At 37.5% G+C, this 24270-nt stretch overlaps 1 protein-coding gene across 2 annotated transcripts in view; it reads left to right on the forward strand.

Annotated features, from left to right (window-relative positions):
- The window catches only part of MBD5 (methyl-CpG binding domain protein 5), a 400595-nt gene that overhangs the window by 303435 nt on the left and 72890 nt on the right, over window positions 1-24270 (forward strand). For both annotated transcript variants that reach the window (XM_060178085.1, XM_016187753.2), the window contains one exon: window positions 18123-18296. The gene's annotated coding sequence lies outside the window, so the exon portion shown is untranslated. The remainder of the gene's footprint in view (window positions 1-18122; window positions 18297-24270) is intronic.

Here is a 24270-nt window from a genome sequence, read left to right on the forward strand (position 1 = left end):
AGTAACAACAACAAGAACTACAACAGGGCTATAACAATAACAACTAGGGCAACAAAAGGGGAAAAAAGAAAAAAAACTGCATATTTACCTCTTCTCTCTATCCCTTCCCCCAAATTCTCTCTGTCCTAACAAATAAAAGAAAGAAAAAAAAATTAAATCTGCATATTCTTCACTACAAAGGAATACACATACAAGTATTTTACCCTGAATCTCATAGCTTAAGAAGCTTTCTTTTTTTTTTTTTTTTTTGTCTCCTCCAGGGTTATCGCTGGGGCTCAGTGCCTGCACTATGAATCCACTGTTCCTGGAGGCCATTTTCCCATTTTATTGCCCTTGTTTTGCTCTTGTTGTTGCCAGATAGGACAGAGAGAAATGGAGAGAGGCGGGGAAGACAGAGAGGGCGAGAGAAAGACACTTACAGACCTGCTTCACACTCGTGAGGCGGCTCCTCTGCAGATGGGGAGCCAGGGACTCGAACCGGGATCTTTATGCCAGTCCTTGCACTTGGCACCATGTGTACTTAACCCACTGTGCTATTGCTGTCCCCGGATTAGGGAGCTTTCTAATTTTCTAACCAGTATGAGTACCAAGTACCTTTGCTCTATCCTTTCAGGTAACCCATTTCCTCGGTTTTAGTTTCTTCATATGCATGTAATGATCACTTTTCTGCTGGGTAGTCAAAAGAATCTTCTGCAGATTTCTGCATGGCTCCCTGCAACTTTCTTCTCTGGCACTGGCTTTGTACTGCTTTGATCCCTCCTGATGCCAGCTATATCTCAACTCTTCAGTTTTCTGAACTTCAGCTAGGTTCGTTCCCTGCACACAGATTGGAAAAGCACTCTTGCAAGACAGGATCTCATTGGCTTCCTGTTGCTCATTGTCCAGCATCTGTCTAGTTTCTTAAAAATCAAATTTTCATAATTTTGCCCTTATTCTCGTAGTTTCAGCCAATAAGTTATATCAGAACCCTATTAAATCTTAATACCTTGAGCTTGGTGTGGTTTGGTGTGGCCGAAGGCTTGACTGGATTCCCTGAGAAGCAGGTGAAATGAAATCTAGGCCATAGGTAGGGGTAGAGTGGGAGAATCCTTTGGAGGCAGTTATAAATTTCATTCTTGGGCAGTTTTTCATTTAAAAGAAAGAAAAAAAAAATGTAAAAAAAAAAAAAAAATCTTAATACCTGAATTTGTAGTTTATTCTTTTTTAAAATTCTGTTCTGGCTTGCTGCTGTTTTTGTTGTTGTTGTTGTTGTTGTTTTGCCTATTTAACATTGGTTTGCAGTATTATAAGATTTTAAGAGTATTGTTTCATAGTTACAATTCTCCATCCCCATCAACAAAAATCCTCAGTCATCACACCATTTGGAACCCTCCGCCTACACTTCATCCTTTTACCTGTCTCCAATTACAATATTCTATCTCTAATCAAGTTCATTACCTTTCATTTTGATTTAACGCTTATTCTCTCTCATCAAGAAAATAGAAACAAAATTAAATTCTTTTGTCCCATTATTATTTTGGTGTTCATACCAATAAGTTTCCTTCCATTTTATTGCTGCAGCCATAAATTAAAAAGTTCTTTGTATATTTTTAGAGTTTTTCTAAAATCTCTATTCATTCTCATGAACTTGGTAAACCTTTTGACATTTTTGTCACTTGGGCTTTCATTTTCACCTGTTCTTTTCTATCTTGTTTCCTTCTTTTTATTCAATTAATATTTGTGACAGACTAAAAGGTACCAGACGTTGTACTGAGGAAAATTTCATGAAAATAGCTTTTAAAATGCTGAATCTGTTGCTAAAATTATTAAAATGGTGATGGGGAAACTGCTGTTGAGGGTGAAGGGATGGCATACCAGGTTAAGCACACATAGTGAGAAGCGCAAGGACCCGCGCTCAAGGATCCCGGTTCGAGCCCCCAGCTCCCCACCTGCAGTGGAGGATCGCTTCACAAGCAGTGAATCAGGTCAGTGGGTGTCTTTCTCTCTCCCTCTCTATCTTCGCCTCCCCCCTTAATTTCTCTCTATCCTATCCAATAAAGATGAAAAGTGGCCACCAGGAGCAGTGGATTTGTAGCACAGGCACTGAGCATCAGCAGTAATCCTGGAAGCAAATAAATAAACAAAAGGAAAACAGATTAGATGGAAAAGGACGGATGTTGGGGGTGAGAAACCTACCCATATGTCAACAACTGTTCTGTACACGATTAACACCCCTTCCACAAAATGGAAAGAAAAAAAAAGAAAGATGGCATTTTGAACTGGTATTTGAGCTCAAGTATTACTAATGCAGTAGGGAGGAAAGAGGAAGCCATCAGCTGGGCCAGAACTAGGTAGTGCTTTGAATTCGTTCTCTCATGGAAATAAATAATTTTTTTTTTGTTTTCATTTTCCATATATTCTTTGGAAATAAATAAATATTTTAAGACAGTACTAGAGTAGTCCTGGAAAGAGCTAGAAAAAGTATCCCAACAACAGAGGAGCGACTAAGAAACCAAAAGAGCAAAGTGAAGGGCGTGGATGTAGAGTCATTTACAAAGAAGGCATGTTCAGGGGTCACACATAAGCTTTTGTTGACTGAATCTTCTTTTACTTTCAAAACATGGCCTCTGAATGAGATTGTGGCTAAAAGTTGGTTTTTTTTTTTTAAGAAAAGTAAAATATATATAGTAGTAATCTCTGGTAATTAGTACTTTAAAAATTTTTTGATATGTAATCATGGGTGAAAATACATAATAATATGGGATTCTGTCTCTTTGTTATCAGCATTGATCATATAATACTATTAACCTCAGTGCTTATAATATCCGATAGGCTTTTTTTTTAAAAAAAAAAATGGTACTTTCTGTTAGTGTTCATGCTTAAAATGTATGTTATTACTGTTTTCTCTTCATGCTCATCCTATTAGAATTACTGTAGTCATGTCCTTAGATCTCTTTACTGTTTATTACTAGCAAAACAACAACAACAACAACAACAAAAAACCCTGATAGTCTAAACATAAAATCTATGTAAGCATTTCAGGATTATTTTCTTATAAGTTTGGAATTTTCTTTTTTTTTTTTTTTTTGCCCATTTTTTACTGTAAAAAAAAATGTGCTTATGTTTTGTGGTTGCCTGCTGTGTTAAATCGATCATTTATCTTTCAACATATGCTTTCTGGTTCTAATTTGGATCTCTTCCTGAGAAAATAACAAGTGCATCTCAAGTAATACTCTTTAGTCCTGAGATAGTATTAACATAACATTCTAAAAGTTGCATAACCTGTTTCAGAGACTTCGTAAGCCAGCAGAGAGTAGTTTTTTTTTTACTTCCTCATTGACTAAGCTGATCATCAGTATCCGTCTTGAAAAAATATAGTAATGAAAAATATGAAGTATACCCTACTTGATATTTCTAAACTAAAATATGCAGTGTCTTCAAAGGAGAAATGTCTTCAGATGGCTCCTTTAGTGAGAGCCAGGGAAAACAAAAGGTTTATCTTTCTGTTCTGGACCTTTGCTTCTGTATCATGTTGCCATGGAGAATTTTTATTAACATTAGATTGATTTGCCCAGAGATAAAATTGCTTACATCATCTCATCTCATAATGCTTCTAAAGCCTTCTAAGCCAAGTTTACTGTTTTAACATCCAATCATTCCAGATTCCCAAGGATTTCTACCATGCTGAATATTCTTGAAGCTCAAATGTAAAATGTCAGTGTGCCAAGATTAGTTTCAAGGTCACTGTCATGTTTTCATTTTAAATTTTTTAAAAATGATGCATTTTTAGCCATCACAGGAGACCTTTGAATTATAAGCTGAAGAATTCCAAATACATTTGCATGGTAAAACACAAAAACAAAATCAGATGCTTTTATAAAGGCTTTTATTAAGTGTCCTGGGTCTTTTATGACAAAATATTAATATCTTGACTGATGAATATAGAATAGGTATTTACTTGGCATAATTGAACCTCATATGTCTCTCATATACCTCTGTGTGACATGTTAAAATTAATATCTGGGTCAGTACTTGAAAGAAAATATTCTCCTTATATAGACTGCTAGAAATTAACATATTTTTCTAAATACATGATTACTTCGTATTACTTAAGTGGAACTACCAAGTAAATAGTTTTGAAAAGTTGTTCCAGAGGCTTTAAAGACTGATGAGATGTGCTAGTGGTTTCTGAGCACTGAGATATAAAGTCCTACTTCATCATTTATAGGTACTGAGAATGCTGTAGCCTTGTACATGGTATTTCTTTTTTTTTTTCATTGATTTAATATTGATCGACGAGACTATAGGGTAAGAGGGGTACAATTCCACACAATTCCCACCACCAGAGTTCTGCATCCTATCCCCTCCACTGGAAGCTTTCCTATTTTTTTTTTAATTATGAATGACAAGTCCATTGGACAAGAGGGGTACAATTCCATACAATTCCCATCACTAGAGTTCTCCATCCTACCCCATTCATTGAAAGCTTTCCCATTCTTTATCTCTCTGGGAGCATGGACCCAGGATCATTATGGGTTGCAGAAGGTGGAAGGTCTGGCTTCTGTAATTGCTTCTCCACTGGACATGGCTGTTGGCAGGCCAGTCTATACTCCCAACCTGTTTCTATCTCTCCCTAGTGGGGCAGGCTCAGGAGAGGTGGGGTTCTAGGGAAGTCATGTAGGCATCATGGTAGCATCTGCAACTTGGTGGCTGAAAAGCATTAAAATATAAAGCAGAACAAATTGTTTGATAATAAGGAATCAAAAGCTAAGAACATAGCAGATGAAATTTGGTGTCTTCATTTTGGAAAAAGCTAGGAAGCTTATTTTAGGTATACTCCAAGGGGTCCTTGACTTCAATAATTTGTACCTGAGCCCAGTGCATGGTATTTCAATGCCACTTAAATGTTTTAGACACAGAATATTTTTTCAACTTATTTTACTGTGATTGACAGTGTGTCTTGGAAATCTTTTTATTTTACTATACAATACTGCATTCAGTTGTGGTATTAACTGCCATGGTATCAATGTTTTATCACTTATCTCTTTTCTCTTTTTTAAAATATTTATTTTGGATAGAGACAAAGAGAAATTGAGAGGGGAAGAGGAGATTAAGAGGAAGAGAGACAGGGAGACATCTGCAGCACTGTTTCATCACTTGTGAAGCTTCCCCCCTACATGTGGGGGCTGGGGTCTTGGACCCAGGTCTTTGCGCACTGTGTGCTCTCACCCTGGTGCACCACCCAGCTCCTTTCTCTTTTCTAGTTAATAGGCATTTGTGTTGTTTTGTTTTCTTCATTCTAATGATCAATACTACTGTAAAAATCACTTTAGATAATTTTGAAAATATATAATTGTTTATTCAGACATGATTAAGAACAGGACCTACTTCTTTAAAGGATATATACACATTTTACATTTATATAATAGGTTTTTGGAAAAGTCATAACATAATTTTCTGCTTTTCTATGCAAAAATGCATCATAACTTTTCCAACAACCCAACAGATACAGACATATACCCTTCTAGAAGGTAACAGTTTGTCTTATCTTCTAGAAATTTACCGATGGTCATTTTCCCATCCTCTTGAGAACAATAGAAGTTAATTACAATTTTGTTTTGGGGTAGATGGTTCACAACACTGTATGTTTTGTGAGTATTGGTCCACACCTCTTTAAAAATATGTCATCACACCACACCCACCACCAAAGTAACTCTACCACAGTTCATTGAACACTTTTATCTCTCTCCTTGCTTCCCCCTTTGTCACCTCAGTTATTCAGTTGGAATTCAAGGATTGGATTTGGCTGATGATAACTGCCCTCTTTCTTTGCTTCTTTCTTGAGATTTATTTATTTTGTTATTGGAGTAACTGTAGTTTACAAGACTACACACACACACCTTTTTTTATTTATTTTATTTTTTATTTAAGAAAGGATTAATTAACAAAACCATAGGGTAGGAGGGGTACAATTCCACACAATTCCCACCACCCAATCTCCATTTCCCACCCCCTCCCCTGATAGCTTTCCCATTCTCTATCCCTCTGGGAGCATGGACCCAGGGTCATTGTGGGTTGCAGAAGGTGGAAGGTCTGGCTGAACATGGGCGTTGACTGGTCGGTCCATACTCCCAGTCTGCCTCTCTCTTTCCCTAGTAGGGTGGGTCTCTGGGGAAGCTGAGCTCCAGGACACATTGGTGGGGTCTTCAGTCCAGGGAAGCCTGGCCGGCATCCTGATGACATCTGGAACCTGGTGACTGAAAAGAGAATTAACATACAAAGCCAAACAAATTGTTGAGCAATCATGGATGCAAAGCTTGGAATAGAGGAGAGGAAGTGTTAGGGGGGTACTCACTGCAAACTCTAGTGTACTTCTGCTTTCAGGTATATATTTTGCAGTAGTTTATGGATACGTGTGAACATATGCTCTCTCTCACAGAAACTGGTGCATATCTAGGTTTTGGGACTTTGTTAGAAAGTGAACCACCTGAGATGGAATTAGAGTATACTATGAAAGGAAAGGTCTCACCCGAGTAATGAAGCTGAAGGTTGTCATTCCATACGTGATGTCTCTGGATACAGTCTGCAGTGAAGCATGTTGAGGTGGCAATCGCTGTGTTGGTTAGGTTGTGATCGGCAGATGTAATATTATTTGCTATGGATTGGGAGAGGCATATGGGGAAGTGGACCCTATCCAATGGTTCCAGGACTGGGGCAAGTAGAGGCTCTATAGTGGAGATGTGAGGTTCCTGCTGTCTTAGGGTTCAAAAAGACAATTGATAGTTAATGTTATCATCACATTAATTGGTAATTGGTTTAACTTTGAAAAGTCCTTTTGTTAGGGTTTGCTGTACAGTACCCAGTATCTTGTATATAGCTGTGCTATTGGTTGCTTCTGATCTACTTGGTCTAGGCTTTTGAGAGAGTCTGCATATCAATTACACAGCCTATATATTGAAAAGATTCAGTTTGTGTTTTGAAAAACTTTGAGACATACAATTAATTTTCCCCCTCTCATATTAATTAACTAGTGATTTATATGACTACATTTTACTAGGAGTGTACATAAACACCATTCCCACCACCAAAAGACTGTGACCCATCCCTCCCACCCACTCCCACCCCCCACTGGCCCAGGAAGCTGCATGTCTACCCCTCACCACAGGGTTTTTACTTTGATGCCCTACTTACAATTTGGTCAGGTCCTGCTTTTAGTTTCCCTTTCAGATCTTCTTCCTCAACTTCTGTTGATGAGTGGGATCATCCCATACTCATCTTTATCTTTCTGACTTAGTTCACTTAACATAATTCCTTCTAGCTCTGTCCAAGATGGGTCAGAGAAGGTGGGTTCATTGTTCTTGATAGCTGCATAGTATTCCATTGTGTATATATACCACAGCTTTCTCAGTCACTCATCTGTTGTTGGGCACCTGGTTTGCTTCCAGATTTTAGCTATTCTGTATTGTGCTGCTATGAACATAGGAGTACACACCTCTTTTTGGTTGGGTGTTATGGAGTCCTTGGGGTATAACACCAGGAGAGGAATTACTGGATCATATGGAAGGTCCATGTCTAGCCTTCTGAGAGTTTTCCAGACTGCTCTCCACAGAGGCTGTACCAATTTACATTCCCACCAGCACTGTAAAAGGGTTCCTCTGTCCCCACAACCTCTCCAGCTTTTGTTGCTGCTGTCCTTTTTGATGTATGCCATTCTTACAGGAGTGAGGTGGTATCTTAGTGTTGTCTTAATTTGCATTTCTCTGACAATCAGTGACCTAGAGCAGTTTTTCATGTGTTTGTTAGCCTTTTGGATCTCCTCTGTAGTGAATGTTTGGTTCATATCCTCTGCCCATTTTTGGATGGGGTCATTTGCTTTTTTGGTGCTAAGTTTGCTGAGCTCTTTATATATTTTGGTGATTAGTTTCTTGTCTGATGTATGGCATGTGAAGATCTTCTCCCATTCTGTGAGGGGTCTCTTTGTTTGTTTAATAGTTTCTTTGGATGTACACACATCTCTTTTATAACTGCAATTCTGCAAAAGTCTCACTTGATTTGACCATGGTAGTTTTCCTTTCTTTATTCACCCCTTAAGCGAAGTTGCTCAGTATTTTCCTTCCACATTAACCACTTTAGTGATCCTCGTAGTTCAGTAGCAATAACTGTTGTTTATATCTTGTTTAACTGTTGTTTATCTGGAAATTTCCCTATTCTCCCTTCGGATCTTATGATAACCTAACTGGATAAGAATATACATGATAAATGTTTGGTTGTTTTTTTTTTTTTTTTTCATTCAAAACTGTGAAAGTATCTTGCCAGTCCTTTCTGAACCGAAGCATTTCTGTTGAGAAATCAGCTGATGGAATCGCATGGGAATTCCTATATAAAAGACTCTTGGGTTTTTTTCTTGCTGCTTCTGAAATTTTATTTTTCATAATTTCATGTCTTTCTCTGTTATGTTTATATTGTAGCAGCATGTAAAATGCCGTATTAAAGTCCTGAATTTCACTAAAACATATTAGTGACTCAGACTGCTTTGAAACAACATCACTGGTATTAGAAAACATATAGTCCAATCAGTAAGAGCAGGGGTAAACATGGATCTGTTTTCCAGTGGAAATGCTTTATTATGAATGCACTGATTTGTTTAAGTGGAGGTCAGTTAAGAGAGCTTCCTCTGTAGTTCAAATTAGAATATGTTCTTCTAGTGCCTAGAAAATCACGGATTTTTTTTTTTTTTTACAACTGAGAGTCATTCTGCATGTAACCATGTCATTATCAGAAAGCAATTCCATAGGAGCAATGTTGAATGTAAATAAGGTCAGATACCAGCAGGTCGGCAGTCATAGATCTATTACATCAAAGATGTTTTCACCTTTAAAAAAATTTTTTTTTATTATTGGAAAGAGAGTGACTCAAAGGAAAGGTGGAGATAAAGAGGAAGAGAGAAAGAAAGTCAGCTGTAGCACTGCTTTACTGTTCATGAAACTTTCCCCCAGCAGGTTGGGAAAGTGGTTTTATCTGCAGTGCTTAGAGAGTAACCCTATAGGAAGGTAGACATGTTCTTAAAATTATAGTCCTGCTAGTTCTTAACAAAAGTTCTCCATTTCAATCTAATCAGATTTTCCCCTGCTGCATGGTGTCTTTTGTCAGTAACAGTATATGATTTAGTTGAAAAAGCTGAAATCTTCTTGATAAACTCTTGTTTTTATAGCTTATTTAGAGATAATAGGATAAAAAGATGAATAAGAATAGTCAGCTCAGGCTGGCTAAATAGCTCAGTCTGTAGTAAACTGCTTTGCCATGTATGCAACCCAGTATCCAGCCCAGCCCCTTACCACACTGAAGGAAATTTCTCTACCTTCTTTCTCTGCCTACTTCTCTGAAGAAGTCAGTTTGAGAAAATGAAGACTAGGCTCTTGAGATAACAAGCCCTTTCTTTCTTTCTTTCTTTCTTTCTTTCTTTCTTTCTTTCTTTCTTTCTTTCTTTCTTTCTATTTGAGAGGACAGAGAGAAACTGAGAAGGGAGAGGCAGAAGGCTGGAGGTGGAGATAGACTTGCAGACCTACTTCACCACTTGTGAAGCTTCCCCCCCTGCTGGTAAGGACTTGAACCCTGGTCCTTGCAAATGGTATTATGTGCACTCAACTCTTTGTGCCCATCATCTGATCCCTGAAATGACAAAAAAAAAGAACACCCAGCTAAGAGAAGGGTCTTAATAATTTGCCAAATACTGAAGACAAATTCACAGTTTAAAATTTAATTAAGAAAATCACACTCAAACTGTGTTGGACCAGATTGTGACATGTGAATACATCATGAAATAAAATTAAAGTGTATTGCTAGTCTGAGCTTTTCCCCCCCCCCCTTTATTGGAGGGATTAGTGGTTTACAGTTGATAGTAAAATTACGGTAGTTTTTACATGTGTAACGCTTCTCAGTTTTCCATGTAACAAATAAACCCCCTCTAAGTTCCCCTCTGTCATCACGTTCCAGGACCTGAACCCCAGAGTCTTTTACTTTGCTGCAACAGCTAGTCTATGTTTTTATGGACAGCTGCTAGAGCTCCTCTACCAACTTTCACATCCATATCTGAACTTTATATAAGGATGGATTTCTGATGTTAAGTTTTAGCTGCCCTTACTGAAAGGCTGAATTCATTATTACAGTTCCAAACCAAATTGTACAATTCACTCCCTCCTCAGAGTCTTTTGCTTCAATGCAGTATGCCCTGCCTAGTCCCAGGTTCATCTTGTTTTTATTTTCCTTCTCTCATTTGTTTCTTAAGTTCCACTTAGGAGTTCATCTGGCATTTGTCCTTCTCTTCCTGACTTATCTCACTTAATTTAATACCTTCAAGTTCTATCCAGGATGAAACAAAGAGATGACTTCATCATTTTTGATAGCTGAGTAGTATTCCATTGTGTCTGTGCCACAGCTTTCTTAATCATTCATCTGTCGTTGTATATCTGAGTTGTTTCCAAGATTGAACTATTCCAAATTGTGCTGCTATGAACATAGCATAGTATAGATAGATCTCTTCACATGGGTATGTTGTTTCCTTTAGAGATGAATTGCCGAGTCATAGGGTAGGCCCATTTCTAGTACTGTGAGAAGTATCCAGACTGTTTTCCATAGGTTTGGACCAATTTGCATTCCCACCAACAATGTAGAGTGGTTCCATTTTTTTCCACTGCCAGGAACAGTTTTCTATAGTAAACCAGGATTAAGTAAATTACTTTAAACAGCATCATTGGTGACAAAAGAGTCTGGAGTAGTGAACAACAATTACTTCTTGAGATTGAGTTTCACTGAGTACCACTCTCGAATCTCTTCATCATTTTATTAAGTATATTCACATACAGTTACGTCAACTATAAACATCTTAAGGGAGTACGTAAACATTGTAGGGGAGTACATATTTGAATACTCTCTCCTAGTATGTAAAGCACTCTATTTGTGAGTTATCTCCAATTCTAGTGATTACATCAGATTCTGTATTTACTCTGCAACTCTTCACCTTAACCTAAGGATGTAGGCAGAGTCTAGTGGTTATCAATTAGGGCTTCTTTTGCCTACAGGGCCTTTTAGCCCTTTCTCTGTGCTTATGCTAATGTTGGCCAAACACCCCTGGAGGTTGAAAACAGGAATAACAAGAGAAGAAAAAAAAATTCCAGACATAATTAATGAGTCTAATAAATAGCTCTTATGGTTAGAGAAATGGGTCAGCAGAAAAGTAGTATTATAGGGAGTCAGGCGATAGCGTAGCAGATTAAGCGCACATGGCAAAGCCCAAGGACGGGTGTAAGGATCCTGGTTCGAGCCCCCGGCTCCCCACCTGCAGGAGAGTCGCTTCACAGGCGGTGAAGCAGGTCTGCAGGTGTCTATCTTTCTCTCCCCCTCTGTCTTCCCCTCCTCCATTTCTTTCTGTCCTATCCAACAACGACAACAACAATAATAACTACAACAATAAAACAACAAGGGCAACAAAAGGGAATAAGTAAATTAAATTTTTTTTTAAAAGTAGTATTATAAACACATACATAACAGGCATTGTAAGTCACAGGGTCCCCCCAGCACTCCACATCCTCGTCAGCATTTATTACTACTATCCTTTCTGATTCATGACGTTCTCACAGAAGTAAAGTAGTGACTTACTGTCTTTATTTGCATTTCTCTGACAATCAATGACTTGGAGCTTTTTTTGATCTATCTGTTCACTTTTTGGATATATTCTTTGGTGAAGATTCTTTTTTATCACCATTTTAATTAATTTGTTTATTTATTTAATCCCTTTTGTTGCCTTGTTTCGTTGTTGTAGTTGTTGTTGTTATTGATGTCATCATTGTTGGATAGAACAGAGAGAAATGGAGAGAGGAGGGGAAGACAGAAAAGGGGAAAGAAAGAGAGACACCTACAGACCTGCTTCACCGCTTGTGAAGTGACTCCACCAAGGTGGGGAGCCTGGAGCTCCCCTTATGCTGGTCCTTACACTTTGCACCACATGTGCTTAACCCACTGTGCTACCACCCAACTCCCTGGTGAAGATTCATTCAGGGGCCCAGCAGTAGCACATCCGGTGAAGCACGCATAGTATGACAGGCAAGGACCCTCACAATGATCCGGGTTTGAGACCTGGGCTCCCCACAAGCAAGGGGATGCTTCACAAGTGGCAAAGCAGGTCTGCAGATGTCTTTCTCCCTTTTCTCCCTTTTTGTCTCCCCTCACCTTTCAACTTCTCTCTGTCCTGTCCAATAAAAATGGAGAAAAATGGCCACCAGGAGCAGTGGATTTGTAGTGCTGGCACCAAGTCCCCTCGATAACTCTGAAAGCAAGAAAAAAAAAAGTTTCTGTCCATACTTTCTCCCCATATTTTTTGTTTGTTTGTTTGTTTGCTGAGATTGTTGAGTTCTCTATAGATTTTGGTTATTAGGCCTTGGGTGTGTGGCATGTAAAGAGTCTTTCTGTTTTAGTCATGGTTCATTTTGCTGTGCAGAAGTTTTTCAATGTGATGTAGTCCCATTGTTTTGTTTTGTTTTGTTTTGTTTTATTTTTGCTTTCCTTGCTACTGGATCTGAGCCATTGAAGATGTTTCAAAAGTCTACATAAAAAAAAAAGTTCTGCCAATATTTTCCTCTAAATATTTGATGGTTTCTATTCTAATACCCAAATCATTGATCCACATAGAGTTTATTTTTGTGTCACTCTTTCCGTATGAAAAAAATACTGAGTTTGTAACAGTGAAGTCTTAATAAGGACCAAAAAAATAAAAGGGGTTTGCAGTGGCTGTTTACTAAGAAATTTAATAAAAATCCTTTAATAAAGTTTTCATGGTTAATTTCAGTGTGGACTAATTCATGATCAGAACAAGAGTAATGGTTAGATATTGTCATTCACTTTTGGAAACAAGATCTTCTCCCTTCAAATTGCTAGACCCTTTTAATTGCAAAGATTGTAATTATGCCAAAGTCAAATTGGTCATTCTGAAGGCTCCCATTTGTAATAGTTCCTCTATAATAATTAGAGTACATTAATATTGTAAGTCCAAAAGCAGTAAAGAAATAAATTTGTTGATGAGAGTGATTTAAAACTACAGTTGTTACCCATTTCCCCTGAAATCATACTTTTTATTAATCAAAATAGTTGATCATTCTTATTAATGGATTCTATCTTAGTATTTAGCCATGTAAAGTAAATTATGATGAATATGCCTTTTCCTGGTTTATAGAACAGAGGTTCCACTTAGATTTTATCATACAGAAGAAGACTATAACTAAAATAATTTTAAAACTACTCATCTGGTTCATAAATTTTATAAATTGGAAAAGTAAAGCTCAGGTTAAGTGTCATGCTTAAAGTTATACAATGAGAAGACTATAGCTGGCAAGCTTTCTGTTCTTTAATTGGCTGTTCCTTCGACTGTTTGTTACCTCATCTTTGAATTCCTGTTGTACATTTGGTTTACATGATGTCGTATAGCACTTAATGGCATAGTTTCTATATAAGGACTTATTCAACAAGTAATTTTCTGTGTTCTGGGCACTCTTCTAGATACTGAAAACATTTCCTAAATCTAGAAATTGGATTGAATTTAGAAAAAGAAACAAAATCAGAAAGATAGACTGTATCTAGTCTCCATTCAATTTTGGTTGACTACATAGCTACAATTAGCTACCTTGTGTATCACAAGGTGTTTACGGTATCACTAACAAGAACTTTTCTATTTGTGGGTATAATTTAGGGGAATAAAAACAATTTTTAACATTTTAAAAGATGAGAACATCAATTCTATTCAAAGTGCGCAGTCTACCTGGCTTTTGGAACCACAAATTCTAAGGTATATAAAACACACACACATACACACACACACACACACACACACACACCAGACTGGCTTTTGGAACCACAAATTCTAAGGTATATAAAACACACACACACACACACCAGACTGGCTTTTGGAACCACAAATTCTAAGATATATAAAACACACACACACACAAACACACACACACACACACACACACACACACCAGACTGTTGTGAGAGCTATTACATACATGTTTGCAGTTCTGTGGATACAAAAGAAAAAAGAACAAATCATTCTAAGCAGGAGACTGGAGAGTATTCCAAGGAGTTCATCCTAGAGTTAAAGAAGTGGCTACTTTACAAATATGGGAAAACTTTTTTTTTCTGTGTCCAGGAAGTAATATATTCGTAGGTACAGAGATATGAACTGATCTAGCATTTTCAAAAAGTTGTAGTATAGCAGAACATGGCAGAGTGCCTTAAGAGGAATGGTGAGTAGCTAATTGTAGCTGTGTAGTCAGTCAAATGAAGTAATAAATTAAAAAAATATAAAACCTTCTTTGTTTAAACCCTAGGCATTCTATTTGTGCCTTGTGTATTTTTTTAATTGCTTTTACCGGAGCGCTACTCAGCTCTAGTTTATGGTGGTGCTAGGACTGATGGAGCCTGAGGCATGAAAGTCTCTGTATGTCTATTATGCTATCTCTCCAACCCTGTGCCTTATTTATGTCTGAGTGGTAGGCTCTTGGATAACACTGTTGATATTTTGCACTTCCATATTTAATGGTGACGAGTACAGCACTGAGCATGGCAAGGACTCAGACTATCCTTACCGGCTAATGTAACTCACAGCGCGTGTTACGTTTCTGTCCTACGAGACTTAAAGTAGAGATGACACAAAGTCAACCTTCAGGAAAGTCACTGAACCCAAAGAAAACAGCAAGAGCAGAGACTTGTTCATGATGAAGCGCGTCTCTGTCTCCAGGCTTACGCTCTTTTTTCTTTCTTTTTTTTTAGATAGACTTTTACATTTTTTTTAAGAGATAGGTGTTGGAGTCGGGTGGTAGCACAGCAGGTTAAGCACACTTGGTGCAAAGCGCAGGGACCGGCGTAAGGATCCCGGTTTGAGCCCCCGGCTCCCCACCTGCAGAGGAGTGGCTTCACGGGGTGAAGCAGGTCTGCAGGTGTCTGTCTTTCTCTCCCCCTCTCTGTCTTCCCCTCCTCTCTCCATTTCTCTCTGTCCTATCCAACAACGACGACATCAATAACAACAACGACTACAAGGCAACAAAAGGGAAAATAAATAAATATGTATATATTTTAAAAAGACAGGTAATAATGGAGCAAACAGAAAAGTGTAGAGTATGTTAAGTGAATACTGGGAAGAAGACTTAGAAGTAGAAAAGTTGGGAGTGGGGCAGTAGCGCAGTGGGTTAAGCACAGGTGGTGCAAAGCGCAAGGACTAGAGTAAGCATCCTGGTTCGAGCCCCCAGCTCCCACCTGCAGGGAAGTCTTTTCACAGGCGGTGGAACAGGTCTGCAAGTGTCTATCTTTCTCCCTCTCTGTCTTCCCCTCCTCTCTCCATTCTCTCTGTCCTATCCGACAATGACAACATCAATAACAATAACAATAATAACTACAACAATAAAATAACAAGGGCAACAAAAGGGAATAAGTAAATGAATAAATGTTTTTTTAAAAAGAAGTAGAAAAGTCGTAGATTACTAGAGAAGAAAAGTTATTTTTGTCTTGCCTCAATTTCCTAAAAAAAGTATTCATAGGATCATAACAAGAATTAATCAAGTCAATATATGTATGTATAAAATGCTCAGCACAATCCCTTAGAAGATTATAGCATCTAGTATTATTTCTTCATTTGGCTTTGATAACCTTAACACAATAATCTTGTTTTCAACACTTACGGAGTTCTTTTATTAAATGATCTATACTTCTATTTTGAACTACTTTTGTCTATAAGCTTAGGCTCCTTCATTCCTATCATACTCCTCTTAGATTCTGCATTGAATATTCTTTTCTTATTGAAATGAATCATCATCTGTTGATAGTTATTTCTTCTAGAAGAAAAGCATTTGCTTATCTAGATGGCAGGTCATCATTTTCTGTTTTAGGCATTGGGCAGGCATCCAGATCTTCCTGTGGAAAATATTCATTAATGTTCCATCTCTTATCACATGTCAAGGTTAAAAGGTCTAACAAAACGAAACCTTTATGCTTACTTACCAGCTGAAAACAAAACGAATACACTGTTGGAATTGTTATTACCAGAGATAAATTAAAAATGTCAATAGTAATGTCTTGCATGCATTAGGTGGTGTTTCACGTCTCCCACTGACTCTTCTTTGCCTGTTTAATCTCTGTGCCAAACTCCACCTTCCTCTGATCCCTGAAAACTGTTTATACTCATTGTGCACTTCAGGCTTAGCTAACTTGTCATAGCCAGTATCTTCATTGTTGTTTTTTGTTTGTTTTTGTTGTTGGTATCTTTGGGGCTCCACCTCTTCAGCCCAATTTCTTCAGATACAGAAAAAGAAATTGACAGAGAGAAGGACACCACAGCTCCAAAGCTTGCCTCAGTGGAGTGAGAACCAGACTTGAACATGCGTTATGCCCATGACAAAGAAAACCCACTATCCAAATGAGCAATCTTATAGACGCCACTCATTGTTATTTACCTGGCTGCCAACTCCCTACCCTATTTTCTCCTAGGCAGTCAGCGTCTTGAAATGGGAACAGTTTGGGGGTGCCATGGTAGCTCACATGTAGCTAAGAAATACTCAAAACATTAAACATGAAGAGAAAGGGTGAAAGGATGGGGGGAGGCCAGGGCACGATAGTGGAAGAAGACTTCATTTGGTGTTGGGAAGTGGTGCACAGACACCTATCATGGGGAAATCAGAGACTACTTGTGCGACAACTGTCTTGTAAGTCATTAATTTTCCCCTGATAAAATCATTTGGGGGAGGGAAATATGATGTATTGAAAAAATAAAAATAAGCAAGCAAACATTAAATATAATGCCAGGCTTTTTTTGTTATATAAGTATTACAGAAAAGTAGTTATTTAGCCTTGTTACAAAATGCCTTGGCTGCTCCCTTATCTCTCCTGTGTGTGTCCTGAGAAATATCAGGGCTCAGTATGTTGCTTCACCTTATCCTACACATTTTCCCATTCCTTCTCTGACCCAAAATGAAAAAGAAAAGTAGGCTGGCTGTCAGAAAACACCTCAAACATGGAAGTAATTGTAACCCAGCTTGTGATCCTTACACTTCCAATTAAAAAATATATGATTTTTCCATTGCTTTAAAGTTGATGAGACTCTGGAGTGTGATAAAGACCATCTATAAGAAATGCAAGTATGAGCCAGGAGACTTATTTCACCTTTATAATGCTTTTCCTCATTGGGTAAAAAGAAAAGAAGAGAGAAGAAAAGAAAAAAGAAAAGGAGGGAAAAGGGAAAAAAAAATTGGGGGCTAGATGGTAGCACTGCGGGTTAAACGCACATGGCGTGAAGCACAAGGACCAGCCAAAATATCCCAGTTCAAGCCCCAGGCTCCCCGCTTGCAGGGGGGTCGCTTCACAAGCGGTGAAACAGGTCTGCAGGTGTCTGCATTTCTCTCTCCCCTTCTCTGTCTTCTTCCCTCTCTCCGTTTCTCTGTGTCCTGTCCAACAACATCAATAACAATAACAAGGGCAACAAAAATGGGAAAAAGAAAAAGAAAGAAATTAAAAATCAGTGATAAGGTGGGCATTTTATGACTTATGGTTAAGATACAAATTTGTTTCATAAGTCTTTCATTCCAAGATAAGCTCCTTCTTGAATGCATTGCTGATGATGGTGCTAAGAAAGAAGAAAAAAAATTAAGGATTGCAACTGAACAGAATTTTCTGTACCCTTCACTGCCCTGAGCTCAGAATTACTATAGTCTTGAGGTCAATTTAGTTTTATTAAGAAAGTTAACAGTCTCAAACCCCGGCTCCCCACCTGTAGGGGAGTCGCTCCTCTCTGTCTTCCCCTCCTCTCTCCATTTCTCTCTGTCCTATCCAACAACGACAACAACAATAATAGCTACAACAATAAAAAACAACAAGGGCAACAAAAGGGAATAAATAAATAAAATAAATATTAAAAAAAATAAAAATAAAAAAAAAGAAAGTTAACAGTCTCCCTGTGATTTTTACTGCCTTGCTAGTGCTTCTACACAGACTAAAAATACATGATAATGCATTGTATAAAGGAAAGCTTAAGTGGTTATTTAAAAAATTAGTTGCACCTATTACAAAGTGCTTCCGTCCTGATCTCAAGATCCTTTCTATTCCAGAGCTTGGAAACCCACGTACCTACAGAGTCCAGGCTGGTGGGAATGAAGCAAGAAGCCACTGCAGTGAGCTGGAGAGCCAAGTCCTTTGTGAAGGAGCAGCCACTGCTCCGTTCCAGATAATTGTCACGTGGCAGGAGTGTTGGCCTAATATGACCACAGTGTCCAGTTTCTCAGGTAAAGCAGGAAAATGCAAGTTATCATGTGAAATAATTTGATTTGAACATTGTCAACTAGCTCACTTTTATTAGGACTCTCAAGTGTGTACAAACCAAACACTTCCCCGGGCAGAATTTGGCCCCAAGTCCTCCTGTTTGTAACTTGGTCTTCCATTTTGACTGCTTCTGTGTTCATTTAGAGCCTGATTTCCTGCAGATTTTGCTTTTCTTTAGCATGTTCTTTAAAATAATTCATGTCTGGTTTTGTGATATTAAAACTCCCTTCCTCTCCAACCTGAATACTTTGTGTGTAAGTTTTCTTTGGCTGCTTCATTTTCTCTGTCACCCTGAGCTCTTTGCTGAGTAGTCAGATGCTCAGTGAAATCTCCTTGAGATCCTTTTCACAGCACAACACACAACTTTTTTTTTTCTCCTGATGACATGAACATCATAAAAGGTCATGTATTTCATGGGACTTAGGGAGTAGATGCTTTGTGCTCTCCTTTCTAGAAGCCACAAAGAGCTTTCCTCCTCCTCTTGCTTCTTGAGAGATCCTGTCAGACAGCCTATTAAATTGATAAGGGAAAGCTCAGTTATATGTAGTAATATATGTGGATTACTAGAGACTACCAGGGAATTACAAAGAGAACCCAGTTTAGACTGGCAATGCCAAATAATGATTGGAAAACTAGGGAAGACCTCCCCTAGGGGGTAGCATTTTGACTGAGGTAAATCAGAATGAGTTTATTGAGGAACAACGGGATGGCAATTGGAGGTGGGATTTCAAGGAGGAAAAAATAAATGACACCCTGAGGAATTTTAAAATCGAAAAGATAGTCTAAAAGAATGACCTAAAGAAAAAGGACAGCTGCCTTCTTCCAGCACTTAGATCACTCAGGCTGGTGTGATATTCTTTCTGGTTATGGATGATTTTCTCTCCTTGGCTAGAACAAAGAGATCATAGCATAATACTATACTCAAATCTCATGACTGGTTCTGATTTAAGAAAAAAAAAGTTTTAAAATGCTTTATCTAATGCTTTTGAAGATCAGAGAGATATTAATTAGTTGTTCTATGGATATGACATTTAAATTTTGGAAAGGAGATTTTTTTCTTATTACAGATCTGATACATTTTTATTATATTTTGTTAAGTAGAGGAAGGCAAGGAAGAAAACAAACACCACATATATTCGTATAACCCAGAGGCAGCCACTATGAGGATCGTGCTTTTCTATTCTTTTATCGACATACATATTCACATTTTTATAAATGAAAATTTATTATACATATAACATTCTAGTATGTTTCTTCATCTGATAATATCACAGGCTTTTCCCAGTGATGTTAAATATTCTATAACATAGTGTAAGAGCTATGTACAAACAATAACAGCTTGGATATTTACTATGTTCTAGGCCCTCGTCTAAGACTTTTACTGTATCCCACAGATAATCCTTTAGGTCTATAATCATGCAAAGACCCTTTAAAACTTGCCCGTCATCACAGTAAATATAGAGCTGTCTAACTTCTCAATACTGTAACTAATTTAAATAAAACTCTCTTGTAGATTTTCAAGTTGTCGCCAATATTGTTTTTAGCTAGCTGAAATAGTGCTCATGATTCCGTGAACTGGACATCAGACCTCACCCTCCAAAATGCTGATGCTGGCTGTCCTCACTTATTTATGTACATGGGTTCTGAGCAGGATGACTACACTAGATGACTTTTCCCTCTCCACAGCCCTCACAGTCTCAAGGGGTCTTAAAGTCTCTTGGGATTGAGGCTCAGAATTTAAATGTTAATCCAGCAATCAGAATCTTCTGATCAAAGCAAATCACAAGCCCAGCTCAAATTCAAAATGTAGAGTAATAGACCCTACTTCCTCATGCAAAGAGTAGTAAAATATTGGTGGCCATTTTCAGTCTTCTACAGTCACCATTGACTTCTCTGAAGGCTTTTATTAGCAAATCTAAGAGTTAAGTGTGTAGCTGGGTAGTAAGAAATGACCTGCTCACAATAGTCCTCATGACCATCAATGAGTCCAGGCCAATATGCATGCTTGTTACCTTGACCCTAAGTAAGTGTTGTCCTCACTCTCATGAGCCTACTTCTTTGTATTTTTTTTTTTGTCACTAGGATTTTCATCTATATATCCCCACCAACCCCAGAAGACTCATTCTTTTATTTTCATTTAAGATAGAGGGTGTAAGTCAGAGAGGGGGAGAGAGACATAAGGAGAAGGAACTGCAGTACTGCTCCACTGTTGCTGAAGCTTACCCCAGGCAGGCGCTCTCATGTGATGGCAGGAGGCTCAAACCCAGGGAAACTATTCTTCTACTGTTATAGCTTAAAGATACATTTATATATGCACTCTTCCTACCTGAATGTCAACCCTCATGCACAAGTTGTGAATTTTTTTATTTTTATTTCTTTTTTCTTTGCTCTTCTGCACAGAAAGGGCAAGGATGTCTGAAACAAGAGAGCTACAGAGATCAAGGTAGGAAAAATGTGCTTAGGGTATCCTCTGTATAAACTGTATGAAACAAAAGCAAACATGGTGGGGGTAGTTTGGGGTAAATAAGCAGAACCTGGCAGAAGCACTAGGTCTCTTACAAAGGATCTGAAGGGTGTGTTTTAGAAGAGCTGGCTGCATGATCCAGAACCAAATTAAACTAATAACCAGAGTGAAAATGGGGCTAATCAATTAGAAGATTTTTTTTTCAAGTGAAAGAAGATATTACTGTAAAATAAATGGGCTCATAAATAAAAATGTATAGTTTGAATAAATGGGTAAAATAATGGGAAGGTTGGAGGGGCACTAACTAAGTCTGTGAAGAAACTATTGGAGTAATTGATATGCAAAGAATGATCACTGGAAAGGGGAAAAGTCATCTAAGGTTATTCTAACAAGCATAATTTAACTAATAATGATGGGGAGATTATGAGTACATCCATCTATTACCCAGTCAAATGATAATTATGTCATAGCCATGCAGAAATTATTCTCCAGAATGCTAATGCCAATGTTACTTTTAATCCAATTATGTCTGTTGTCATGTGTATACTGGAATCTAATTAGAGTAGCAGGTTCTATGAGATTTGCTCTCACTGGAGAACATGAGGCATCCAGTCTTGCAAATATAGGACTGGAGTGAGTTTCTTATTTAACTTCAAATGTTCATAAGCCAAGTTTATAATCACAGCCAAAAATAAATAGATGATGGCTTATATTTATGAAACCAACTTATGAAACATTGGTGGTCCGGACACCTAAATTATATACTCTCACAATCAGTAGTTCCTGTGTATTCATTCTGTCCTCCTGAAAATCCAGAAAAACCCACTGAGCACGAGACCATCTATGTCATCTATAAACATTATAATAGAATTTACTCATGCCATCATATGACTCAAAAATAAAGTCATTGTTTCTGCCATTAATGATGTATATAGGACATTCAGAGTATATGACTGTGTTATTCTGAACAATTCTTGAAGAATAGCTACTTATTTTCATGACGGCGTATTCCCTGATATTTGGTATTCACGATGTTTTAAATGTAACTTTTAAAATATTCATGTAACGTGGCATAAAGTGTGAATTTATTTTTAGGTTGACAAAAATGTCAGTAAAGCAGATTGAGATAGAAAGGTCTATTAGTTAACATCCTGTTTGAATACAATTTTAATTTTTATATGGCTACATTCATTTATTGTAGTGATTGCTTTATTAATCCAATTAAGGTACACAGACAAGCCACTTAATAAATAAATGTATGTTCTTTACAAATAAAGAGTTTGAAGTTAGCATATTAATTTTTCTCAGAAGTATGCTCATACTTTTTTCTACACAGAAATTATCGCTCAGAGGTGGGAACGGTGTGGAACTATAACCTGTAATCTTATAATCTTGTAAACCACTATTAAGTAACTGGTAAAAAAAAGAAATAGTCACTAAGAGGTTATGAGATGACTGGAGATGAATCAACAGCAAAAAATTATTTGCATGTTTCATCAAATGTATACACATGGAATCTCTCCTCTTAGACACACATTGCTAAAGTTTTATAAGCATATATGGTAAAAATCAGAATATAAGATTATGACAGTTAATTTAGGGAGTACTTGAAGCACTTACTGTGGGCCAGGCACTACATCAGTAATTAAGATATAAAAGGGACCGAGAAAGACAAGATCCCTGCTCTAAGGGAGTTGTAGAGAAATAACTAGATCATGAGGGGAAAAAAACAAACAAAAAATGGAATGATTAGAAGTAGCAGTGAATTAGCAGAATCTAAGGAGCGTCTAAAGTTTATAATGTTGTCTCTGTGAGAGTATGGCATCTAACTTGAATTCTGAATGATCAGAAGGCAATGTGAAACTGTAAATCAAGTCAGTAAATCTCACTTCCCCCAAAACAATAATAGTAAAGTAATGTGTGTATTTAAAGGAAGCAAGGAAATGAAAATACTGGTAGAGTTATGGCATATTTTCTCCTCAGAAACCCATATGCACACCTTACTCTTTGAATTTCATTATTACTTTTTGTAATTTTGTTTCTCCTTTTTATAAATTATTTAGCAGTTTTACACAATTATAAGATTTTAGGATTATAATTTCACAACCATACATGGTCAGTGTATATTACATTGCTACTAGGACTGCTTGTGAAATAAATTTAAAGTTTGTCCTCAGTGTAAGATCTATCCTTGATCCAAGTATTAGGGATTTGGAGATACTTTTAAAATCATAATATCTTTTCTGCTTTAGTCTACTGTTGATCTGTTGGGCTTATAAACAAAATGATTCTAACGTTCAGAAAAGTTAAAGACAGATGTTGTGGGTTTGTCATTTTGTTGTTGTTGTTGCTGCTGCTGCTGCTGAATTTAAAAAAGAGGAGAAGCCATTGGTTTTGGTTTTTAAAATTGTATTTATTTATTAATGAGAGAGTGAGAGAACCAGAGCATCACTCCAACTCTATGGTGCCACATGTCAAACTCAGGATCTCATGCCCACAAGTCCTGTGGTTTACCTTGTACCACCTCCATGTTTATAAGACAAAACAAAAGTTCAACTGAATCTCGAGTTATAGGTCTGTAGTAAAAATAAAGATCTCATACTCTTGCAGGCGGTTGTATTTTAAATTTAACAAAAGAAGACATGTACAGGTTTCAGAAGTATAAGAAATCTGGTTAGAAATGCTTTTCTAGAACTACCCTGCTAGCACTTAAAGAAATTGATCAAGGACTTTGCAACAATACACTTCTGTTTTAGAAAATAATCCTAAACAAATTATCAAAATGACCATAGATTTATATACAAAGATATTTATGTTAAACTTATTTGTAGTTGTGAATATCTGTGTCTAAAAAGGGTTTAGATTCAATAAGTTATTTGGAGGAGCCATGCAGTGACACACATGATTAAATGCACGTATTACAGTGCAGAAGGGCCTGGGTTCCAAGCCCCTGGTTCCCACCTGCAGGGGGAAAGCTTCACAAGTGGTGAAGCAGGGCTACAGGTGTCTCTCTGTTTCTTTCCCCCTCTCTTATCTCCCTCTCCCCTCTCAATTTCTCTCTGTATCTATCCAATAATAAATATAAATTAACTAAATAAGTTATCTGAAGTTGATAAAATCTTGTCCTGCAATTAAAAGATATACTTTGGAAATAATATTAAATGCCATAGTAAAATGCTTGAAATGAATATAAAGTAGTAATGATTCAGTATTTTTTCAGTATTAGTGATTTAATAATTATCAACAAGACTGTGGAATAAGAGAGGTACAATTCCCACCCCTCCCCTCCACTGGAAGGGTCCGTAGTCTTTATCCTGGGAGTATAGACCAAAGATCTTTATGGGATGCAGAAACCGGCAGGTCTGGCTTCTATAAATTGCTTCTCCACTGGACATGGGTGTTAACAGGTTGATCCATATCCCCAACCTGTTTCTATCTTTGCTAACTGAGGTAGGGCTCTGGCGACATGAGGT

Source organism: Erinaceus europaeus, chromosome 18, assembly GCF_950295315.1.
Source record: "Erinaceus europaeus chromosome 18, mEriEur2.1, whole genome shotgun sequence".
Lineage (NCBI taxonomy): Eukaryota > Metazoa > Chordata > Mammalia > Eulipotyphla > Erinaceidae > Erinaceus > Erinaceus europaeus.